The sequence below is a fragment of the Oncorhynchus nerka genome, linkage group LG15, assembly GCF_034236695.1.
Source record: "Oncorhynchus nerka isolate Pitt River linkage group LG15, Oner_Uvic_2.0, whole genome shotgun sequence".
In the NCBI taxonomy this organism is placed as follows: Eukaryota; Metazoa; Chordata; class Actinopteri; order Salmoniformes; family Salmonidae; genus Oncorhynchus; species Oncorhynchus nerka.
Genome location: NC_088410.1, coordinates 105,738,367 through 105,754,336, shown reverse-complemented (window position 1 = coordinate 105,754,336; position 15,970 = coordinate 105,738,367). Strand labels below are relative to the sequence as shown.

General features: G+C 46.3%; 1 pseudogene; it reads left to right on the top strand.

Moving 5' to 3' along the window:
• The window catches only part of LOC115118616 (synapsin-2-like), a 299,540-nt pseudogene that overhangs the window by 252,088 nt on the left and 31,482 nt on the right, over positions 1–15,970 (top strand).

Genomic DNA, 15,970 nt, shown 5'->3' with positions numbered 1-15,970 from the left:
ACTCCATAGTACCCCTGCTATTAACTTCATTGGACTCCATAGCACCCCCACTAGTTATTTTGCTGGACTCCATATTACCCCCACTATTTATTCTGCCGGACTCCATAGTACCCCCACTAGTTATTTTGCTGGATTCCATAGTACCCCCACTAGTTATTTTGCTGGACTCCATATTACCCCCACTATTTATTCTGCCGGACTCCATAGTACCCCCACTAGTTATTTTGCTGGATTCCATAGTACCCCCAATTGTTATTTTGCTGGACTCCATAGTACCCCCACTAGTTATTTTGCTGGACTCCATAGTACCCCTACTAGTTATTTTGCTGGAATCCATAGTACCCCCACTAGTCATTTTGCCGTACTCCATAGTACCCCCACTATTTATTCTGCCGGACTCCATAGTACCCCCACTATTTATTCTGCTGGACTCCATAGTACCCCCACTAGTTATTTTGCTGGACTCCATAGTACCCCCACTAGTTTTTTTGCTGGACTCCATAGTACCCCTGCTATTAATTTCGTTGGACTCCATAGTACCCCCACTAGTTATTTTGCTGGACTCCATAGTACCCCCGCTATTCATTTTGCTGGACTCCATAGTACCCCCACTATTTATTCTGCCGGACTCCATAGTACCCCACTATTTATTCTGCCGGACTCCATAGTACCCCCACTAGTTATTTTCCTGGACTCGATTCTACCCCCACTAGTTATTTTGCTGGACTCCATAGCATCCACACTAGTTATTTTGCTGGACTCCATAGTACCCCCACTAGTTATTCTGCCGGACTCCATAGTACCCCCGCTATTAATTTTGTTGGACTCCATAGTACCCCCACTAGTTATTTTGCTGGACTCCATAGTACCCCCACTATTTATTCTGCCGGACTCCATAGTACCCCCACTAGTTATTTTGCTGGACTCCATAGTACCCCCACTATTAATTTAGCTGGACTCCATAGTACCCCCGCTATTAATTTTGCTGGACTCCCTAGTACCCCCACTATTAATTTTGCTGGACTACATAGCACCCCCTAGTTATTTTGCTGGACTCCGTAGTACCCCCACTATTTATTCTGCCGGACTCCATAGTACCCCCACTAGTTATTCTGCCGGACTCCATAGTACCCCCGCTATTAATTTTGTTGGACTCCATAGTACCCCCACTAGTTATTTTGCTGGACTCCATAGTACCCCCACAAGGTATTTTGCTGGACTCCATAGTACCCCCACTAGTCATTTTGCCGTACTCCATAGTACCCCCACTAGTTATTTTCCTGGACTCGATTGTACCCCAACTAGTTATTTTGCTGGAATCCATAGTACCCCCACTAGTTATTTTGCTGGACTCCATAGTACCCCCACTAGTTTTTTTGCTGGACTCCATAGTACCCCTGCTATTAATTTTGCTGGACTCCATAGTACCCCTGCTATTAATTTCGTTGGACTCCATAGTACCCCCACTAGTTATTTTGCTGGACTCCATAGTACCCCCACTATTTATTCTGCCGGACTCCATAGTACCCCACTATTTATTCTGCCGGACTCCATAGTACCCCCACTAGTTTTTTTGCTGGACTCCATAGTACCCCTGCTATTAACTTCATTGGACTCCATAGCACCCCCACTAGTTATTTTGCTGGACTCCATATTACCCCCACTATTTATTCTGCCGGACTCCATAGTACCCCACTAGTTATTTTGCTGGATTCCATAGTACCCCACTAGTTATTTTGCTGGACTCCATATTACCCCCACTATTTATTCTGCCGGACTCCATAGTACCCCCACTAGTTATTTTGCTGGATTCCATAGTACCCCCAATTGTTATTTTGCTGGACTCCATAGTACCCCCACTAGTTATTTTGCTGGACTCCATAGTACCCCTACTAGTTATTTTGCTGGAATCCATAGTACCCCCACTAGTCATTTTGCCGTACTCCATAGTACCCCCACTATTTATTCTGCCGGACTCCATAGTACCCCCACTATTTATTCTGCTGGACTCCATAGTACCCCCACTAGTTATTTTGCTGGACTCCATAGTACCCCCACTAGTTTTTTTGCTGGACTCCATAGTACCCCTGCTATTAATTTCGTTGGACTCCATAGTACCCCCACTAGTTATTTTGCTGGACTCCATAGTACCCCCGCTATTCATTTTGCTGGACTCCATAGTACCCCCACTATTTATTCTGCCGGACTCCATAGTACCCCACTATTTATTCTGCCGGACTCCATAGTACCCCCACTAGTTATTTTCCTGGACTCGATTCTACCCCCACTAGTTATTTTGCTGGACTCCATAGCATCCACACTAGTTATTTTGCTGGACTCCATAGTACCCCCACTAGTTATTCTGCCGGACTCCATAGTACCCCGCTATTAATTTTGTTGGACTCCATAGTACCCCCACTAGTTATTTTGCTGGACTCCATAGTACCCCCACTATTTATTCTGCCGTACTCCATAGTACCCCACTAGTTATTTTGCTGGACTCCATAGTACCCCCACTATTAATTTAGCTGGACTCCATAGTACCCCGCTATTAATTTTGCTGGACTCCCTAGTACCCCCACTATTAATTTTGCTGGACTACATAGCACCCCCTAGTTATTTTGCTGGACTCCGTAGTACCCCCACTATTTATTCTGCCGGACTCCATAGTACCCCCACTAGTTATTCTGCCGGACTCCATAGTACCCCGCTATTAATTTTGTTGGACTCCATAGTACCCCACTAGTTATTTTGCTGGACTCCATAGTACCCCACAAGGTATTTTGCTGGACTCCATAGTACCCCCACTAGTCATTTTGCCGTACTCCATAGTACCCCCACTAGTTATTTTCCTGGACTCGATTGTACCCCAACTAGTTATTTTGCTGGAATCCATAGTAGCCCCACTAGTTATTTTGCTGGACTCCACAGTACCCCCACTATTAATTTTGCTGGACTCCATAGCACCCCCACTAGTTATTTTGCTGGACTCCGTAGTACCTCCACTAGTTATTTTGCTGGACTCCATAGTACCCCCACTAGTTATTTTGCTCGACTCCATAGTACCCCCACTAGTTATTTTGCAGACTCCATAGTACCCCCCACTATTAATTTCGCTGGACTCCATAGTACCCCTACTATTAATTTTGCAGGACTCCATAGCACCCCCACTAGTTATTTTGCTGGACTCCGTAGTACCCCCACTAGTTATTTTGCCGGACTCCGTAGTACCCCCACTAGTTATTCTGCCAGACTCCATAGTACCCCCACTAGTTATTCTGCCGGATTCCATAGTACCCCCACTAGTTATTTTCCCGGACTCAATAGTACCCCCACTAGTTATTCTGCCGGACTCCATAGTACCCCCACTAGTTATTTTGCTGGACTCCATAGTACCCCCACTAGTTATTTTGGTGGACTCCATTAGTACCCCCACTAGTTATTTTGCCGGACTCCATAGTACCCCCACGAGGTATTTTGCTGGACTCCATAGTACCCCCACTAGTCATTTTGCCGTACTCCATAGTACCCCCACTATTTATTCTACCGGACTCCATAGTACCCCACTATTTATTCTGCCGGACTCCATAGTACCCCCACTAGTCATTTTGCCGTACTCCATAGTACCCCCACTATTTATTCTACCGGACTCCATAGTACCCCACTATTTATTCTGCCGGACTCCATAGTACCCCCACTAGTTATTTTCCTGGACTCGATTGTACCCCAACTAGTTATTTTGCTGGACTCCACAGTCGTGGCCAAAAGTTTTGATAATGACACAAATATTCATTTTCACTAAGTCTGCTGCCTCAGTTTGTATTACATTTACATTTACATTTAAGTCATTTAGCAGACGCTCTTATCCAGAGCGACTTACAAATTGGTGCATTCACCTTATGACATCCAGTGGAACAGTAGTGCATCTAAATCTTTTAAGGGGGGGTGAGAGGGATTACTTTATCCTATCCTAGGTATTCCTTAAAGAGGTGGGGTTTCAGGTGTCTCCGGAAGGTGGTGATTGACTCCGCTGTCCTGGCGTCGTGAGGGAGTTTTTTCCACCATTGGGGGCCAGAGCAGCGAACAGTTTTGACTGGGCTGAGCGGGAACTGTACTTCCTCAGTGGTAGGGAGGCGAGCAGGCCAGAGGTGGATGAACGCAGTGCCCTTGTTTGGGTGTAGGGCCTGATCAGAGCCTGGAGGTACTGAGGTGCCGTTCCCCTCGCAGCTCCGTAGGCAAGCACCATGGTCTTGTAGCGGATGCGAGCTTCAACTGGAAGCCAGTGGAGAGAGCGGAGGAGCGGGGTGACGTGAGAGAACTTGGGAAGGTTGAACACCAGACGGGCTGCGGCGTTCTGGATGAGCTGTAGGGGTTTAATGGCACAGGCAGGGAGCCCAGCCAACAGCGAGTTGCAGTAATCCAGACGGGAGATGACAAGTGCCTGGATTAGGACCTGCGCCGCTTCCTGTGTGAGGCAGGGTCGTACTCTGCGGATGTTGTAGAGCATGAACCTACAGGAACGGGCCACCGCCTTGATGTTAGTTGAGAACGACAGGGTGTTGTCCAGGATCACGCCAAGGTTCTTAGCGCTCTGGGAGGAGGACACAATGGAGTTGTCAACCGTGATGGCGAGATCATGGAACGGGCAGTCCTTCCCCGGGAGGAAGAGCAGCTACGTCTTGCCGAGGTTCAGCTTGAGGTGGTGATCCGTCATCCACACTGATATGTCTGCCAGACATGCAGAGATGCGATTCGCCACCTGGTCATCAGAAGGGGGAAAGGAGAAGATTAATTGTGTGTCGTCTGCATAGCAATGATAGGAGAGACCATGTGAGGTTATGACAGAGCCAAGTGACTTGGTGTATAGCGAGAATAGGAGAGGGCCTAGAACAGAGCCCTGGGGGACACCAGTGGTGAGAGCACGTGGTGTGGAGACGGATTCTCGCCACGCCACCTGGTAGGAGCGACCTGTCAGGTAGGACGCAATCCAAGCGTGGGCCGCGCCGGAGATGCCCAACTCGGAGAGGGTGGAGAGGAGGATCTGATGGTTCATAGTATCGAAGGCAGCCGATAGGTCTAGAAGGATGAGAGCAGAGGAGAGAGAGTTAGCTTTAGCATATCCTGTCTAAGGATACACGTTTAGCTAGCGGAACCGCCCCCACAACATTCCGCTGAAAAGGCAGCACGGGAAATTCAAAAATATTTTTTAGAAATATGTAGCTTTCACATATTAGCAAGTCCAATACAGCAAATTAAAGATAAACATCTGGTTAATCTACCCATCGTGTCCGATTTAAAAAATGCTTTACAGCGGAAACACAACATATGATTATGTTAGATCACCACCAAATCCAAAAAACACAGCCATTTTTCCCAGCCAAAGATAGTCACAAAAGCAGAAATAGAGATAAAATGAATCACTAACCTTTGATAATCTTCATCAGATGACACTCATAAGACATCATGTTACACGATATATTTATGTTTTGTTCAATAATGTGCATATTTATATCCACAAATCTCGGTTTACATTGGTGCCATGTTCAGAAATGCCTCCAAAATATCCGGAGTAATTACAGAGAGCCACGTCATATAACAGAAATACTCATCATAAACTTTGATGAAAGATACATGTTTTACATATAATTAAAGATACACTTGTTCTTAATGCAACCGCTGTGTCAGATTTTTTTTTTTACTTTAGGAAAAAGCATACCATGCAATAGTCTGTGACGGCGCTCAAAAGTACACAACACTTCTCCGCCACGTTGGAGTCAACAGAAATACGAAATTACATCATAAATATTCCCTTATCTTTGATGATCTTTCATCAGAATGCAGTGCCAGGAATCCTAGTTCCGTAATAAATCGTTGTTTTGTTCGATAATGTCCATTACTAGTGTCCAATTAGCTACTTTTGCTAGCACGTTTAGTTCACATGTCCAAACGCTGGCGCCTGTCCAGGCGAACTCGGACGAAAACTTCAAAAAGTTATATTCCAGGTCGAATAAACTGGTCATATTAAGTAGAGAATCAATCTTCAGGATGTTGTTATCGTATACAGCGGGGCAAAAAAGTATTTAGTCAGCCACCAATTGTGCAAGTTCTCCCACTTAAAAAGGAGAGAGGTCCTCTTCGTTTTTGCCTACAGAGTAATGGAACGCATGGCGATATCATGAGTAATGCGCCTGACCAGGAACTGGCATTCTGCCAGACCACTGACTCAAATAGCTGCCATCCGGCCCCACATCACACTAGAGGCTTCATTCCACATTCTACTGACTGTTGACATCTAGTGGAAGGCGTACAAAGTAAGAAAATATCCATATCTTACTGGGATGTGAATAGACGATGAGTTTAACATCAACCAGCCCCAGAATTTCCACTTCCTATTTGGAAGTTTGCCTGCCATATGAGTTCTGTTATACTCACAGACATAATTCAAACAGTTTTAGAAACGTCAGAGTATTTTCTATCCAATAGTAATAATAATATGCATATATTAGCAATCTAGGACAGAATATCAGTCTGTCCCTGATGTTTTTCCTGGAGAGAAGGGGCTTCTTTGCTGCCCTTCTTGACACCAGGCCATCCTCCAAAGTCTTTGCCTCACTGTGCGTGCAGATGCACTCACACCTGCCTGCTGCCATTCCTGAGCAAATTCTGTACTGGTGGTGCCCCGATCCCGCAGCTGAATCAACTTTAGGAGACAGTCCTGGCGCTTGCTGGACTTTCTTGGGCGCCCTGAAGCCTTCTTCACAACAATTGAACCGCTCTCCTTGAAGTTCTTGATGATCCGATAAATGGTTGATTTAGGTGCAATCTTACTGGCAGCAATATCCTTGCCTGTGAAGCCCTTTTTGTGCAAAGCAATGATGACGGCACGTGTTTCCTTGCAGGTAGCCATGATTGACAGAGGAAAAACAATGATTACAAGCACCACCCTCCTTTTGAAGCTTCCAATCTGTTATTCGAACTCAATCAGCATGACAGAGTGATCTCCAGCCTTGTCCTCGTAAAACACGAGAGAATCACTGACATGATGTCAGCTGGTCCTTTTGTGGCAGGGCTAAAATGCAGTGAAAATGGGATTCAGTTCATTTGAATGGCAAAGAGGGACTTTGCAATTAATTGCAATTCATCTGATCACTCTACATACCATTCTGGAGTATATCTTTTTGGGATAGGTGGCAGCATTTTCACTTTGGATGAATTCCATGCCCATAGTGAACTGCATCCTACTCTGCAAAAGGTCATTTTCTCTGATGAATCCCCTTTTCGATTGTTAGGGGTATCTGGAAAAAAAGCTTGTCCGGAGGAGACAAGGTGAGCGCTACAGTAAAGCATCCTGAGACCATTCATGTGTGGGGTTGCTTCTCAGCCAAGGGAGTGGGCTCACTCACAATTTTGCCTAAGAACACAGCCAAAGAATGGTACCAACACATCCTCCGAGAGCAACTTCTCCCAACCGTCCAGGAACAGTTTGGTGACAAACAATGCCTTTTCCAGCATGATGGAGCACCTTGCCATAAGGCAAAAGTGATAACTAAGTGGCTCAGGAAACAAAACATTTAGATTTTGGGTCCATGGCCAGGAAACTCCCCAGACCTTAAACCCATTGAGAACTTGTGGTCAACCCCAAAGAGGCGGCTGGACAAACAAAATCAAATCAAAGTTTATTTGTCACGTGCACCGAATACAACAGGTGTAGACCTTACAGTGAAACGCTTACTTACAGGCTCTAACCAATAGTGCAAAAAAGGTGTTAGGTGAACAATAGGTAGGTAAAGAAATAAAATAACAGTAAAAAGACAGGCTGTATACAGTAGCGAGGCTATAAAAGTAGCGAGGCTACATACAGACACTGGTTAGTCAGGCTGATTTTTTTATTTATTTATTTCACCTTTATTTAACCAGGTAAGCAAGTTGAGAACAAGTTCTCATTTACAATTGCGACCTGGCCAAGATAAAGCAAAGCAGTTCGACACATACAACGACACAGAGTTACACATGGAGTAAAACAAACATACAGTCAATAATACAGTAAAAAAAAACAAGTCTATATACAATGTGAGCAAATTAGGTGAGAAGGGAGGTAAAGGCAAAAAAGGCCATGGTGGCAAAGTAAATACAATATAGCAAGTAAAACACTGGAATGGTAGTATTGCAATGGAAGAATGTGCAAAGTAGAAATAAAAATAATGGGGTGCAAAGGAGCAAAATAAATAAATAAATTAAATACAGTTAGGAAAGAGGTAGTTGTTTGGGCTAAATTATAGGTGGGCTATGTACAGGTGCAGTAATCTGTAAGATGCTCTGACAGTTGGTGTTTAAAGCTAGTGAGGGAGATAAGTGTTTCCAATTTAAGAGATTTTTGTAGTTCGTTCCAGTCATTGGCAGCAGAGAACTGGAAGGAGAGGCGGCCAAAGAAAGAATTGGTTTTGGGGGTGACTAGAGAGATATACCTGCTGGAGCGTGTGCTACAGGTGGGAGATGCTATGGTGACCAGCGAGCTGAGATAAGGGGGGACTTTACCTAGCAGGGTCTTGTAGATGACATGGAGCCAGTGGGTTTGGCGACGAGTATGAAGCGAGGGCCAGCCAACGAGAGCGTACAGGTCGCAATGGTGGGTAGTATATGGGGCTTTGGTGACAAAACGGATAGCACTGTGATAGACTGCATCCAATTTGTTGAGTAGGGTATTGGAGGCTATTTTGTAAATGACATCGCCAAAGTCGAGGATTGGTAGGATGGTCAATTGAGGTAGTATGTCCATGTAGATATGGTTAAAGTGACTATGCATATATGATTAACAGAGAGTAGCGCAAAAGAGGGGTTGGCGGGTGGTGGGTGGCGTAACACAATGCAGATTTGCACGGTTAGCCAATGTGCGGGAACACTGGTTGGTCAGCCCAAAACCCACAAATTCTGACAAACTCCAAGCATTGATTAGGCAAGAATGGGCTGCCATCAGTCAGGATGTGGCCCAGAAGTTAATTGACAGCATGCCAGGGTGGATTGCAGAGGTCTTGAAAAAGAAGGGTCAACACTGAAAATATTGACTCTTTGCATCAACTTCATGTAATTGTCAATAAAATGCTTTTAACTATACTTCAGTATTCCATAGTAACATCTGACAAAAATATCTAAAGACACTGAAGCAGCAAACTTTGTGGAAATTAATATTTGTGTCATTTTTAACTTTTGGCCACGACTGTATACTGTGTCTTTGGGGAGCCAGGTTGGTTGTAGTTATAACTGCTGTATACTGTGCCTTTGGGTTTCCAGGTTGTGGGTTCCTCCATGCAGCTGATCGGAGAGCACCAGGCAGAGGACAGGCAGCTCATCTCTGATCTGGTGCTGACTAAGATGAACCAGGCTCAGCCAAGGACAGCCACTCGCTCTCCTGTCCAGGGACCGGTAAGGAAGCTAGCACTGTCCTGTCCAGAGACCGGTAAGGAAGCTATCACTGTCCTGTCCAGAGACCGGTAAGGAAGCTAGCACTGTCCTGTCCAGGGACCGGTAAGGAAGCTATCACTGTCCTGTCCAGAGACCGGTAAGGAAGCTAGCACTGTCCTGTCCAGAGACCGATAAGGAAGCAATCACTACTGTGTATCTGCATCCCTCAGTAGACACTATATCTGAGTTGCAGGTTAAAGATGTGAGGAGTGAAATGGAGATGAAGTTTGATCTTTGCTGTCATGTTGTTTTCAGAACAGTTTGTCTTCGCTCATGGCGCCCCCTGGTGGGTGTAATATTTGTGTTGTGGAGAAATGACCAGGCAGGAGACGGGAGTACAGTTAGTTGTCGTTTAGTCAAAAACCCCTCGTGCTCTACAGTTCCCCGGCATTCCTGTGCGCATGTGCATTTCCTATTAGGTGTAGTAACGTAACACTGCCGTAATGCATTACTGCTTAGTAACAGCACAGTAACTAATATAAACAGATGTAGATCCCAGATACTACACTCCTCCCCCATAGTGTTTAACTCCCAGAGAACAAGGTAAATATGTTAGGTAACTACTAATGCAATATCTGAACAATGCATTCTTAAACATTTTTCAACTACTGGGTTGAAGCAGACTTTTCAGAGCCCAGCACAAATCCAGGGGATTATTCTGCCCCGAAGATGGAGTTTGTGTCCTAATAACTAACCCAGGGAATGTCCTTTTTCTTTCCTTTTATCTAGGACATATTAAAGTGTTTGTTTTACTGTCCGTTACCTCCTTAACCAGCTCAACTCACCGGTCAAGCTTTTGAGGTGCCCTTCGCTGTCGAATAGGATATCTCCGCTCCTCCTGGGCTTCCTGTGGTGGGCCAGGTTCGGGTGGAAGGTCAGGCTCTGTCTCTTCCGTACGTGCACAGTCAGGAGAATAGTCCTGGGGGTCGTTATTGTTCTTGTTCTCTCGGCATGTCTCTGCTGGGGCGTTGGACCGTAGCAGATGATCCACATGAACGTTGACCTGGCGATGACCAATTTGGACTTGGTAAGTCAAAGGTCCTCTGCGTTGCAAGACAACACCTGAGTTCCACAGGCGCTTGGGGTGTCTGAAATCACGTACCATCACCCTCTCTTCCTCTTTGAATTCTCTGACAGTCTTTGAGTGTCTGTCATGAGCTTCCTTCTCAATTTGAGCATAATTTTTCTCACTTGGTGACAGAGTCCGTGATGCAAATGCAATAGGGTGTTCTTCACCTGACGGTAGAACATGTGAGATGACGGCTCCTACTCCGTATGGAGATGCATCACACGCGAGTCTCAGCTTCATCTCTGTGTTATAGTGGGCAAGCCACTTGCTCTTTAGCAGACGCTGTTTGCAAGTCTTGAATGCTTCTTCGCATTGTGGGGACCAATTCCACTTTGTATCGGCCTGCAGCAGTTGGTGAAGCGGATGCAACAATGTGGACAAGTTTGCCACAAACTTTCCGTAATAGTTCAGGAGCCCCAAAAATGACCTCAGCTCTGAGATATTTGTGGGTGCTGGAGCGTTTACGATTGCTTCCACTTTGCTGTTGGTTGGGTGCAGGCCTTGTGCATCAATCTTGTATCCGAGATACTCCACTGAGTCCTGGAGGAACTCACACTTGCTGCGTTTCATTCTCACTCCGTATTTCTCCAGTCTTGACATCACTTTGTCCAGCACTACAAGGTGCTCTCCAATGGTTGGTGCTGACACGAGGATGTCGTCCATGAAGCACACAACATGGTCTATACCGTCCAAGATCTGATCCATTGTTTGTTGGAATATCGCTGGAGCTGTCGAGATTCCATAGGCCAAGCGATTGAATCTGAATAGCCCCTTGTGTGTATTGATGGTCAGATACTGTTCTGACTCCTGATCCAGCTTCAGTTGCTGATAAGCGAATGCCAGGTCCAGCTTACTGAAAACCTTCCCACCAGCTAGAGTGGCAAACAGATCTTCAGCGTTTGGTAGTGGATATTCCTCTGGTAGTATGCAGCGATTTACTGTGACCTTGTAGTCACCGCACATTCTGACGGTCTTGTCTTTCTTTGGGACTACAACAATCGGAGCGGCCCAGTCGCTCCTCGCTACTTTCGTTATTATGTTATTCTTCTGTAGGCGGTTCAGTTCCTTCTCTACTGCTTCCTTAAGAGCATAGGGAACTGGACGTGGTTTGTGAAAGATAGGCTTGGTTCCTTCTTGCACTCTGACTTTTGCTGTGAAGTCTTGTAATTTCACCGTAGCCATCTTTAAAAAGTTCTTTGTGCTTCTCCAGCATGTTAGTGAGTGTAGCCTGACTCACTGGTTTATCATTTCTCAGACTGAAGATTTCTCCCCAGTTCAACTTGATCTTTTGTAGCCAGTTTCTGCCTAGCGAGGCTGATTTTTCTCCTTTAACAATGACAAGCGGTAGCGTCCACTCCTTCCCCTCATACCGGACTGGTACCTGGATCTGCCCTAACACAGGAATAGTGTCACCAGTGTATGAAGAAAGGCGGATGGACGCGGGCTGAAGAGGCTGGCTCTTTCAGTTTTTCTTTGTAGAGTCTCTCTGGAACCATTGCAACTCCCCTCCAAGTCTCCGACCACTACCTTGTATCTTTTTCCCTCTCGCTCTCATCCAACACTTCCCACACTGCCCCTACTCGGATGGTATCGCGCCGTCCCAACCTTCGCTCTCTCTCCCCCGCTACTCTCTCCTCTTCCATCCTATCATCTCTTCCCTCTGCTCAAACCTTCTCCAACCTATCTCCTGATTCTGCCTCCTCAACCCTCCTCTCCTCCCTTTCTGCATCCTTTGACTCTCTATGTCCCCTATCCTCCAGGCCGGCTCGGTCCTCCCCTCCCGCTCCGTGGCTCGACGACTCATTGCGAGCTCACAGAACAGGGCTCCGGGCAGCCGAGCGGAAATGGAGGAAAACTCGCCTCCCTGCGGACCTGGCATCCTTTCACTCCCTCCTCTCTACATTTTCCTCCTCTGTCTCTGCTGCTAAAGCCACTTTCTACCACTCTAAATTCCAAGCATCTGCCTCTAACCCTAGGAAGCTCTTTGCCACCTTCTCCCCCTCTTGAATCCTCCTCCCCCTCCCCCCCTCCCTCTCTGCAGATGACTTCGTCAACCATTTTGAAAAGAAGGTCGACGACATCCGATCCTCGTTTGCTAAGTCAAACGACACCGCTGGTTCTGCTCACACTGCCCTACCCTGTGCTCTGACCTCTTTCTCCCTCTCTCTCCAGATGACATCTCGCGTCTTGTGACGGCCGGCCGCCCAACAACCTGCCCGCTTGACCCTATCCCCTCCTCTCTTCTCCAGACCATCTCCGGTGACCTTCTCCCTTACCTCACCTCGCTCATCAACTCATCCCTGACCGCTGGCTACGTCCCTCCCGTCTTCAAGAGAGCGAGAGTTGCACCCCTTCTGAAAAAACCTACACTCGATCCCTCCGATGTCAACAACAATACAGACCAGTATCCCTTCTTTCTTTTCTCTCCAAAACTCTTGAACGTGCCGTCCTTGGCCAGCTCTCCCGCTATCTCTCTCAGAATGACCTTCTTGATCCAAATCAGTCAGGTTTCAAGACTAGTCATTCAACTGAGACTGCTCTTCTCTGTATCACGGAGGCGCTCCGCACTGCTAAAGCTAACTCTCTCTCCTCTGCTCTCATCCTTCTAGACCTATCGGATGCCTTCGATACTGTGAACCATCAGATCCTCCTCTCCACCCTCTCCGAGTTGGGCATCTCCGGCGCGGCCCACGCTTGGATTGCGTCCTACCTGACAGGTCGCTCCTACCAGGTGGCGTGGCGAGAATCCGTCTCCTCACCACGTGCTCTCACCACTGGTGTCCCCAGGGCTCTGTTCTAGGCCCTCTCCTATTCTCGCTATACACCAAGTCACTTGGCTCTGTCATAACCTCACATGGTCTCTCCTATCATTGCTATGCAGACGACACACAATTAATCTTCTCCTTTCCCCCTTCTGACGACCAGGTGGCGAATCGCATCTCTGCATGTCTGGCAGACATATCAGTGTGGATGACGGATCATCACCTCAAGCTGAACCTCGGCAAGACGGAGCTGCTCTTCCTCCCGGGAAGGACTGCCCGTTCCATGATCTCGCCATCACGGTTGACAACTCCATTGTGTCCTCCTCCCAGAGCGCTAAGAACCTTGGCGTGATCCTGGACAACACCCTGTCGTTCTCAAATAACATCAAGGCGGTGGCCCGTTCCTGTAGGTTCATGCTCTACAACATCCGCAGAGTACGACCCTGCCTCACACAGGAAGCGGCGCAGGTCCTAATCCAGGCACTTGTCATCTCCCGTCTGGATTACTGCAACTCGCTGTTGGCTGGGCTCCCTGCCTGTGCCATTAAACCCCTACAACTCATCCAGAACGCCGCAGCCCGTCTGGTGTTCAACCTTCCCAAGTTCTCTCACGTCACCCCGCTCCTCCTCTCTCTCCACTGGCTTCCAGTTGAAGCTCGCATCCGCTACAAGACCATGGTGCTTGCCTACGGAGCTGTGAGGGGAACGGCACCTCAGTACCTCCAGGCTCTGATCAGGCCCTACACCCAAACAAGGGCACTGCGTTCATCCACCTCTGGCCTGCTCGCCTCCCTACCACTGAGGAAGTACAGTTCCCGCTCAGCCCAGTCAAAACTGTTCGCTGCTCTGGCCCCCAATGGTGGAACAAACTCCCTCACGACGCCAGGACAGCGGAGTCAATCACCACCTTCCGGAGACACCTGAAACCCCACCTCTTTAAGGAATACCTAGGATAGGATAAAGTAATCCTTCCCACCCCCCTTAAAAGATTTAGATGCACTATTGTAAAGTGGCAGTTCCACTGGATGTCATAAGGTGAACGCACCAATTTGTAAGTCGCTCTGGATAAGAGCGTCTGCTAAATGACTTAAATGTAAATGTAAATGTTCCAAAATTCTTCCATTTAAGATTGATGGAGAACACTGTGTTCTTGGGGACCTTCAATGCTACAGATATTTAGTACCCTTCACCAGATCTGTGCCTCGACAAAATCCTGTCTCGGAGCTCTACAGACAATTCCTTCTACCTCATGGCTTGGTTTTTGCTCTGACATGCACTGTCAACTGTGGGACCTTATATAGACCGATGTGTGCCTTTCAAAATCATGTCCAATCAATTAAATGTATGACAGGTGGACTCCAATCAAGTTGAAGTTGATACTCAATCTGAATACTTATGTAAATAAGGTATTTTTGTTTTTTAAATGAATCCATTTGCCAAAATTTCTAAAAACCTCTTTCCCTTTTGTCATTATGGGGTATTGTGTGTAGATTGATGAGGATTTTTTTTAATTTAATCCATTTTAGAATAAAACTGTAACACAACAAAATGTTGAAAATAATCAAGGGGTCTGAATACTGAATACTCTTGGTCTTTCTTATATCTCTCAGATATAGGAAAGACACTTCAGAACAAACTTCCTTTAGATTTTTTGGGGGGGCTAGCTGTTCCATGTAGCGAATATAAGCTATTCACTGTGTTTGTATGGGCTAATAGCAGTAAGGCCCCAAAAATGTTTTCATCAAATATATACAGTACCGGTCAAAAGTTTGGACACACCTACTAATTCAAGGGTTTTTCTTTATTTGTACTATGTTCTACATTGTAGAATAATTATGAAGACATCAAAACTATGAAATAACATATATACAATCATGTAGTAACCAAAATAGTGGTAAACCCTTTGCCTTGATGACAGCTTTGCACACTCGTGGCATTCTCTCAACCAGCTTCACATGGAATGCTTTTACAACAGTATTGAAGGAGTTCACACATATGCTAAACACTTGTTGGCTGCTTTTCCTTCACTCTGCGGTCCAACTGATCCCAAACCATCTCAATTGGGTTGATGTTGGGTGATTGTGGAGGTCAGGTCAACTGAGGCAAAACTCCATTACTCTCTTTCTTGGTCAAATAGCCCTTACACAGCCTGAAGGTGTGTTGTGTCATTGTCTTCTTGAAAAACAAATGTCAAAAATGTCAAAAACAAATAGTCACACTAAGAATAAACCAGATGGGATGGCGTATCGCTGCAGAATGCTGTGGTAGCCATGCTGGTTAAGTGTGCCTTACATTCTAAATAAATCACAGACAGTGTCACCAGCAAAGCATCCACACACAATCACACCTTCTCCTCCATGCTTCACGGTGGGAACCACACATGCAGAGATCATCCGTTCACCTACTCTACATCTCACAAAGACATGGTGGTTGGAACCAAAAATCTCAAATTTGGACTCATCAGACCAAAGGACCGATTTCCACCGGTCTAATGTCCATTGCTCATGTTTCTTGAGAGTTTGAGATGTGTCTGTCACTAGAACTCTGTAAAGCATTTATTTGGGCTGCAATTTCTCAGGCTGGTAACTCTAATGAACTTGTCCTCTTCAGCAGAGGTAACTCTGGGTCTTCCTTTATTGTGGCGGTCCTCATGAGAGACAGTTTCATCATAGCGCTTGAT